We start from the raw sequence: 9,622 nt of genomic DNA, 5'->3' as shown, positions 1-9,622 counted from the left end.
ATCACTAACCCCACTATAAAGTGCGTTACAATAATGGAGTCTAGAAAATTCCCACATGTGGGACTAATAAAGGTACATCTTATCTCATCTTTTATCTTAGATGTAACAAAGACATGGATTACTGTCTCAAAAAGCTGCTCTGATAAGATGGGCTTTATTTTTGCCAGTTGTCTCAAATGAAAAAAAGACAGATTTTACAACAGCTCTGACCTGGCTTTCAACTTCATCATCTGCCTCCATTTAAACTCCCAGGTTAGTGGTGATTGGTTTAACAAACTGTGCCAGCAAACCAAGATCCATAGTAGTGGTCTCAGAAGTGCCACCAAAAACCATCACTTCTGTTTTCTGCTCATTAAAATGTAAAAAGTTCAAAGCCACCCAGGCCCTTATTTCATCAAGACATCTGAGCAGAGGGTCTACTGAGAAACCATTTATCTTTTAAGTGGGAAACAAATCTGGGAGTCATCGGCAAAACAGTAGAAAGAAATCCCATGTTTCCTGAAAATATACTCGGGTGGTATCAGATATAAGGAGAAAAGAAGCGGGCCTAAAACTGAACCCTGTGGAACCCCACATTGAAAAGAAGCAGCAGAGGATACAAACTCACCAAGTTTCACAGAGAAAGTTTGGTCTGCCAATTAGGATCTGAACCACTGCAGTGCAGTACTCCTAACACCCACCACCTGCTCTAAACTGCAAATTAAAATCTTATGATCCACTGTATCAAAGGCAGCTGTTAAATCTAAAAGCACGATCATAACACAGTCATGTGATGCAGTTCCTAAAAAAATTATTAAAAGCTCTTAAAAGGGCAGATTCTCTACTATGCAAAGCTTTAAAACCAGATTGAAAAACTTCAGAAATACAACATTCTTCTAAAAATGGATATTCATGGCTTGTAAACTACCTTTTCAAGAATCTTTGAGATAAAACTCAATTTGGAAATAGGCCTGTAATTTGCAGTCATTTCAGGATGTGAATTCCAGTAATACTGTAATATTTGCTGACACCTGAAGTTCATCCTTCTGTTTACATTCAGCTCTCTACACTTTCTTCTGGCTTCACAGGTGCCTTCATTCAGCCTAGGTTCAGATATGGCTTTTACTTATCTAAGATTAAGGAATCCCAACAGCCACTTCATAAACGTATGGCACAGCATAGAAGAGCCACCTCCACAGGACAAGACTCAGCAGTCCATCTGCATCTAAAGGACAAAGGTCACTCTTTTGAGGATGCCAAAGTTCACAAGCCATCTATGTCCACTGTGAGCGACCATCTTTGAACAGAGGCGGTGGTTTACGACACCAACTGTCTGCCATCTATAATCCGGTTTTGAGATCCTTCCCAGACGCCTTAACGCCCACTCACACCCTGGGCCATCTGACCTCAGGAAATCACATGATAGGGTGGGGTTAGGCTTCACAATGAACTCACCCAAAAACCTTGGCTGATTGTGACCTACACCCGTTTTCACACCATTGTCCCTCTTGGGGGGACACTTCGACAGGGCTTAAATCTGGGATTTTCCACGGTTCGACCCTAGAACTGAAGAAGCTTCTCGGATGAAACGTCTTCAAGAAACAGCTGTGAGGACAGAGCAACTCCTTGGTAAATAATGCACTTGATGGTGACTCATGAAGGTCCTTGCAGTCCAGTTGATCTTGCGCACTTCCAGGATCCCTGTGTGAGGCACAGAGTCATAGGCTTTCTTGTAGTAAATGCAAGAGACCTGTTATACCACCTCTACATCACTCTGTGGGTCTTTTCTTCAGATAAACATGTGATCCTGGAGATCCCTGCACTTCCTGTGAGGACAGGAAGTGATGTCACTCTACGCTGTAAGAAGAAAACTGGTGGCACAGCCACAGCTTATTTCTACTTTAATGGACGTCCTGTTGGACCTAAATCAGAGAAAAACATCACCATTAACGTGCAGCAGTCTGATGAAGGTCTGTATTGGTGTGCTACTGATGAGTTTGGATCATCTCCTCAGAGTTTGCTGAGGGTCAGAGGTCAGAACACTGACATCACTTCCTGTTTAAAGCAAACTTGCTGAGCTTATAATAAATTCAATGACCCAGTTTTATCATCTCTCCTGCAGATGTCTATGACACCACCACCATTTCACCAAGTGCCACCAAACCACCACCAACAACAATTACCAATCTCAATTTCCCTCCTTCTACATCGTCCTCCTCCATCATCTCACCTGTAGCTGCTCTGGGTTCTCTGGGTCTTCTAGAACTTATTCTGGTTGCAATTTTGCTGTTTTGGAACAAAAAACAAGGTATAAAGTGTGTCAAACCCCCCAGAGCTCATTAGATCAAACATTTTACATGGAAAAATAAATTTTCCTTAATAATTATATAATTATATACTATAATTCAATTATAAACGGTCCCCATTCACATTGTTTAGCAGAGAACTTATCTTACATGAAAAATATAGAGACACTTTTATTGATAAAGTATAAGACCCGATCCTTGGGGTGGAACAATTTTTGGCGCAGCGTGTTTTGGGGTTTAAATTCCACAGAGACCCAGTGTTTAGAAAAAATGCATCTCAACTGCTCCGATACTCCTGTCACAACAGTATCACTACAGGTTTTGACAAAAGTCCAGCTGGAATTAGTGATGGGATTTCCGGCTCTTTTTAGAGAACCGGCTCTTCCGGCTCCCAAGCGGCTCTTCAGGTTGTTTTGTTGCTTTAATTAAAAACGGTCCGGGGGAAGCAGGGATTAATCCCATACATGCTCTCAGTGGGTTCCAAACACACACACACTCTCTCTCGGGTCCAGGGCAGATCTATATACACACAGAGAAAGACGTCCAGGTTAGGGATAGTCTCAAACTCACAGATACAGGTTCAGGTCCGCCGTCATAAATAGTGCTCCAAATCAGCTGGGATCGGCTGCAGGTGTGACGGTGAGCACAGTGTCACAGTCTGGCGAGGGCAGACTGTAGGCGTTGGCAAAAAGGACCCAAACGCAACTCCAAAAACTGAACGTGACGTTAGAGTTAACAGAAAATAAGCCGTTTATTGAGGCCCGCAAAAAAAGGAGTACAAAACAGCAGAACACAGGTGAACACTAAACCATAACCTAAACTGGGTAAACTAAAGCTAAACATGAAAAACCTTAACGTGGGGAACTGACATAGACTGCAGAAATGAGGGTATGGATAAGCAGACGACCTGACAAATGACATGCAAAAACAGAGGACTTAAATATACACATGAGGTGATCAGGGGAAGTGGAGACACATGAGGAAACAGCTGACTAACATGAACCTAATGACAGGAGCAGTGAAGCTAAAATACAAAGAACCAAGAACACACGACTCCTTCCAAAATAAAACAGGAAATATAATGAAACGCAGACATGACAACCAGAACTTGACAACGTAAGACACAGACATGAAACACATGAAGAGCAGGGGAGACTTAACATGGGTTGGAAACACGAGGGGGAATTAATAAGAACTAAAATCACCTAGGCATGGTAACAAATGAACTTAGAAAACCTGAAGGGCTTAAACATAAACTATAACATCAAAATGACCTAAAACTCAAAACACTAGGTCGCACGACCCAGGACCATGACAGAGCCCCCCCGTCAAGGGCGGATCCCAGACGCCCTAAACCACGAAAAACAAAACAAAAAACAAAAACAACCCACCAAGGGCGGGCGGCGGGGGTCCAGGACGGAGGGCCAGAAACAAGGCCACAAAAAATGTCCAGCCAGAAGCACAGAGAAACAGTCCACAACCCCTCAGGGGGCCGACCTGGAGGGTGACAGCACAGGAGTTCATGGTCAAACAGTTCCGGGGGCCGTCCGTGCGGACGGCAACGGTGGCGACATGGAAATGGTTCAGGGGGCCGGCCGTGCGGGAGGCAGCGGCGAAGGAGACGGAGCAGTTCAGGGGGCCGGCCGTGCGGAAGGCAGCGGCGGCGGCGAAGGAGACGACGGAGCAGTTCAGGGGGCCGACCGCGCGGAAGGGAGCGGCGGCGGCGAAGGAGACGACAGAGCAGTTCAGGGGGCCGACCGCGCGGAAGGCAGCGGCGGCTCTCCAGTCGCAGGCGTGCTGGCCATGGCCTGGTGGGCACAAGACCAGACGATGCAGGACCAGACGGTGGCGTGGCAGCCACAGGTGACGGAGCCGGACCAGGCGACGGCGAAGCAGGCGCCGAGGCTGGGCCAGGCGAAGTAGGAGCAGAGGCCGAGGCTGGGCCAGGCGTAGCAGAGGCAGAGGCTGGACCAGGCGTAGCAGAGGCAGAGGCTTGGCCAGGCGAAGCAGGAGCAGAAGGCGGCTGGATGGGCGGCTCGGGCCCCCCAGCAGACGTGGCATGGTGCTGGACGGGCTCCTCGGGCCCCCCAGCAGACGTGGCTTGGTGCTGAACGGGCCCCTCGGGCCCCCCAGCAGACGTGGCTTGGTGCTGAACGGGCCCCTCGGACCCTCCAGCGGAGACAGGAGGCTGAACGGGCCCCTCGGACCCTCCAGCGGAGACAGGAGGCTGAACGGGCCCCTCGGACCCACCAGCTAATGTGGCAATAGGCCGGCTGCGTTCACATGACATCTTATAGGTATCAGTCCAGAAACAAACAGGTGTGAGATGTCTTGAGGCAGAGACCAGCCCAGTCACTGCAAGACTCATGTTAGTTGACATAATAGGTTCAGAAACAGAAAGCCCTGTGTCTACATTCCGCCCTTCAGACTCAATCAATGACATAACGTTATGGCACAGGCAAGCAGGGTCAGCCACAGGGAAAACAAGGATTACTATATTACCCACAAGAACATGACCTAAACCTCCAGGGGGAAGTCCCTGGGTGAACATGAGATATTCAGATATGGATCTGGGTGTCAAGCTGGCCACCCGAATGACGTTCAGGGTGCCGCCTGTGGAAATGTCACTTAGCAGTTCTTTACTGGTCTCCATGGTTGAGTCACACACCCTGTTGTTTTTAACCTTCGCGTCACAGGAACCTACAGTACATAGGACATGAGCTTCTACCTCAGGAACGTTGGCTCCATGAGGTGCAGCAACGGAAGCAACGCCTGAAACAGTACTTTGTTTTGTTAAGTTATTATCAGAGCTCCCGTTATCAGTGGTTGTCTTCTCAGTGGAGCCAAACACAGCGTTCTCTGACTCACAACATGGCTTTGACTGTGTCTCGTTCATGGAAGAAGTCATGTCAGTCAACACAGTTTGCTTAACGCTTAAAGAGTCAGAAATGCAGCCCGAGTCATTCGTTGCTCCTGTAGTGCAATTCATGACCGTCTCTAGGTGAGCATATTTAGACGCACAAGACACCGACTTGACCATGGATTCACAGTTTACCGGATCACTAACAGATCTTAAATCCCGAACAGGATCGTTACTGGTCTTTGGAAAAACAGTTTGTAAAGATGGGTTACACTTGTCAACCATGGGATCCGGAACATTAATTTCACGCAACACAGTTATAGGAGCTAAAACAGAGTCAGTCTTTGATTTAACAGCATCATGGACAAGATCCAAGTTCTCTTTGGCTTCTCTCTCGGCTCTATTCAACATGGTGCTTTGCACAGTACAGCACGATTCAGACAGAATCTCAGACTCTGAGTTGTTCAGCTGCTTTTCTTGAAAAATACTCACATAACTTTGATTCTTAACAGATAAACTTAAACAGGGGCTAGTCACAATGTTACAGCCTCTGGACACTGCGCCAGGGGGTTCGTGATTTGCATTGTGCACTGGTGAAGTTTCATTAATAAACTCCATGGAACAACAGTTCTCAATAGGGTCTATACATGGAGAAGTTAAATTAACACAGTCCGTGGAGGTCTTCCCTTGTGAGTTGACATTGGCTGTCATGCTAGTGGGGCTGCTGCCAGCAGCCTCACTTCCAGTCACATGAACCCCGAACGCTGTGGCAGAAGTAATTTCAGTCTCAGAGCTTGGCTTGGCATGGCTCGTTAGTTTACAGCCGGGCCCCTCAACCGGCAACACAGTCCTAATCGCAGAATCCTCCTTAGCGGAGACGTGAGGGGCAAAAACAGAGTCACTCACCTCCGTTTGTCGCGCAGCGCGACGGGGACGCGAACGCCGCTTCTTCTTGACTGCAGCTCCCGATGAACCAGACAAGGGCGCTTCATGCGCGCCGGGCGGCGTCGCAGAGGCTGGTGAACTGGGTGCTGATGGAGCAGTAGATGAGAGTTCCTGGAAGCTCAGGGGACCCCCGAGAGCCAGGCGGGTTCCCCGGAAGATCTCCTCATAGTCAGGAGCTATCCACGGCTCCCACCGGAGCTCTTCATCCAGTTGAGCGCATGCTGCACGCTGCCGCTCCTCCAGGTCGAAATCCATGACCTCCCCCACATCCTCGTGTGGCTCGTTGGAGGGTGAAACATGCCGTAGCGCTGGGCGACGGTGACGCGAACGCCGCTTCCTCTTTGAGGTGGTCGTGGATGAAACTTTGATTTCTGTGGGGACCGGCTCCTCGTCTTCTGACCACATCCGTGCCAGGTAGGAAGCGGGAGACGGGTAGGTCGGTCGAGGCGGTGAGGGTGAACGACTGAGCTGCGATGGCGAAGTGGAAACCGGCGAGTAGAGGGACGGCGCCAGCGTAGAGGAGCGTGGTGCCGTGCCGTATGAAGGCCCTGGTCATCTGTTTTTCTTGCCATTGCTTAAAAAGTGTACATTCTGCATCCAAATGTCCAGCTGCCTTCAACTTTGATGTTTGTCTTGGCCAAAAATAAGCCTTCAGTTTATTCCTTTGTTTAAATAAAAATCTCTTGCTGATAAACTGAACCCTGGCTGTGGCGTCAGAGTAGCGCTATATAAGTGCTACATAAGAACCAGTCCTTCTACCATTTACTAAAAGCAGGCTTTTGCCAGGGCTGCAAAGGGATTTGTAAAGAATGAGTTTTTAGTGTACTATGTTTCAGGCAGTTGTTGCATGGAAGTGGCTGTTACTGAAAGTCCAGCACAGACCTGTAGTGACAGCCAGTGACTGGCATTTTGAAATGATAATAATAGCATAATGATTTAAAATTCCAGGTTCCTAATGAAGGTCTTGCAGATAAACAGTAACACATTCTATAATTTATTATTAATAAATAATAAACAGGTGGAGCCGGTAGCTCAGCATGTTTGATTTGGCAGTTTTGCACTAGATGAGCTTCCTGAGGCAACTCAAACGGGATCTGTGTTTCCAGGTGGAACTGAACAACAACCTCTCCATTGGAGCCAATAATAAAAACATGAATAACAATAAGCTTTATTTGGGGCTCTGATCTGAGGATGTAACATCATTTGTAATGTAGGTCTCAACAAGCTCAAGGAACGCTTTAAAAGTAGCCATTAATATGGTAAAATCACAGGTAGCCAGTGTAGCGCTGTTTTTTAAATATGCTGAAAGTGTGGCAGCAGAGTTTTGAATGAGCTGGACTCTTGACTGAGTAAAGTCTGCACTACATGAGGAGACTCGAGGAGATGAAAGCATGGAAAACTGTGAGATCAACAGATTCATCTTTTTCTGGTGAAATGTCTGGAAGTTTCTTTGGTTTGTGTACAAGAAGGTGAAATAATTTTCTTGAATTCTTAAACATTTTTACATGATATTAGTAGGCGGCTCCTTTACTAAACAGCTCCAACTGTTTGATTTGTTTGAATTTTACAGGACAGCTTTTTCCCGTGTTACTCATTCATTATGGAGCTACTGTAGTTAACATGTAATGCTTCTCTAAAACCCTGTGACACAATCTTCTTTAACCTTCCTCTCGTGTTAGGGTCGGCACCGACCCATTTTAAATTTCAAATGCATAAAAAAATCACAAACATTTGTTTATTGTATCAAGGCTTTTTGACTTTGTCAGGAACCTCTATTTTTACAAAATAAAACAAAAAAATTTTTTTTCACTAAATTATCAAATGCCCTAGTTGAAATTATGACCTTTGTGTTGTTAGGGTCGGTTTCGACCCAGGTATAATAATATGAGTATAAAGCAATATTTAAAGCCAAATCTGAAATCATAAGTGCACTGTCAGCTAAAACATTGACAGCAAGCTCCTCTCCTAATCATATATGAGCTTTAGGGGATTCTTGTTTTGCGTGTTTTTTGCAGTATACCTGCACAAAAACAAAACAAAATAAAGACGGGACATGTCAAGACATGTGAGGTGAATTCACTCATTTGAGTGGCCATTTGACTTCCAGAGTGCACATTTACAATTTGCAGCATATAAAAATGAGAAGATTCACAGTGAGCCAAGTTGCGCATCATATTTTTGGTGAAAATGAAGGAGAGGACACAGAGCAGCGATTCAGATGGGCAGGTTTCTAGGAGGAAGACAATGTTGACTATCATCCAGAAGACACAGACACATCTGATCAGATGTGGAGGTCGCTGGTGCTGAAGCTACTCCTGCTGAAAGATTCAAGTCCAAAAATCGTAATATATTTTGGAGCTCAGTACCTCATGATGTACATGGCAGGGCAACTGCTGCAAATGTCATCAAAATGACCCCTGGAATCACAAGGTTTGCTCTGACCAAAGTCAGTGACATCAAGAGATGTTTTGAGCTATTTATGCCATTGTCACTAAAAAGAATCATCATTACTATGATAAACCTTGAAGGAAAAAAAGTCCATGGCGACATGTGGAAAGATATTGATGAGGAATACCTGGATGCTTTCATTGGCGTTCTTCTTCTTGCTGGAGTGTACAGATGCTGCAATGAGGCCACTGATAGTCTATAGGACGCATCAACAGGCAGAAATATTTTCTGGGCAACAATGTCACTTCACACATTTGATATCATTTTGATTCAGGAGTCCTCAGATTTGACAACAAAGAGACCAGACCGAGGTCTGACAAGCTTGCTCCCATCAGGGATGTCTGGGAGAGATGGGTGCAGCTTCTTCCACTGATATTCATCCCAGGGCCAGAGGTGACAGTGGATGAACGTCTTGTCCACTTTTCGAGGAAAATGCCCCTACCGGCAATACATACCCAGTAAGCCAGGTAAATACGGCAGAAAAATCTGGGAAGCCTGTGATGCAAAAACCAACTATGGCTGGAATGTACAGATTTTCACAGTCAAAGCTGCGAGTGGCACCCTGAGAAGAAACAATGAAAATGTGTGGTTGTCAATATGACCACTGGACTGCAGGATCACAATATCAGATGTGATATTTTATTTTACTTTTTACCAGATATGACCTCGGACAAGAACTTCACAAAGGAAACTTCACAAAGGTGTAGCTGTATCATTGGGAAGTGATAAAAAGCCCACAATTACCCACGACTATAACCAAAAGAAAGGAGGAGTGGACTTTTTCTTTTTTTCAGTTTATATTAAAGGTCTACTGCTAAAAAACACATTTTTTTTTGTCTTTTCTTGATGTAAATATCTATGGGTCGAAATTGACCCGTAACACCATAGATGTCATTTTAGTTATTAATCTTAAAATGAAAAAATCAATAAAAAAGATTTATTTAAGAGATGTGTCCTATACCCCTCAGTAATAGTCAGGTAACACAAAAACCTTTTATTTATTAATATAATTCTCTTGAGGTTAATTTTACAATATTTTTTAAATTGAAATCGAGGGGTATAGTGAAAAAAAAGACCCAGAGGC

Source organism: Simochromis diagramma, unplaced genomic scaffold (genome assembly GCF_900408965.1).
Source record: "Simochromis diagramma unplaced genomic scaffold, fSimDia1.1 OVJJ01000120.1, whole genome shotgun sequence".
Classification (NCBI taxonomy): domain Eukaryota; kingdom Metazoa; phylum Chordata; class Actinopteri; order Cichliformes; family Cichlidae; genus Simochromis; species Simochromis diagramma.
This window is presented reverse-complemented; position numbering follows the sequence as displayed.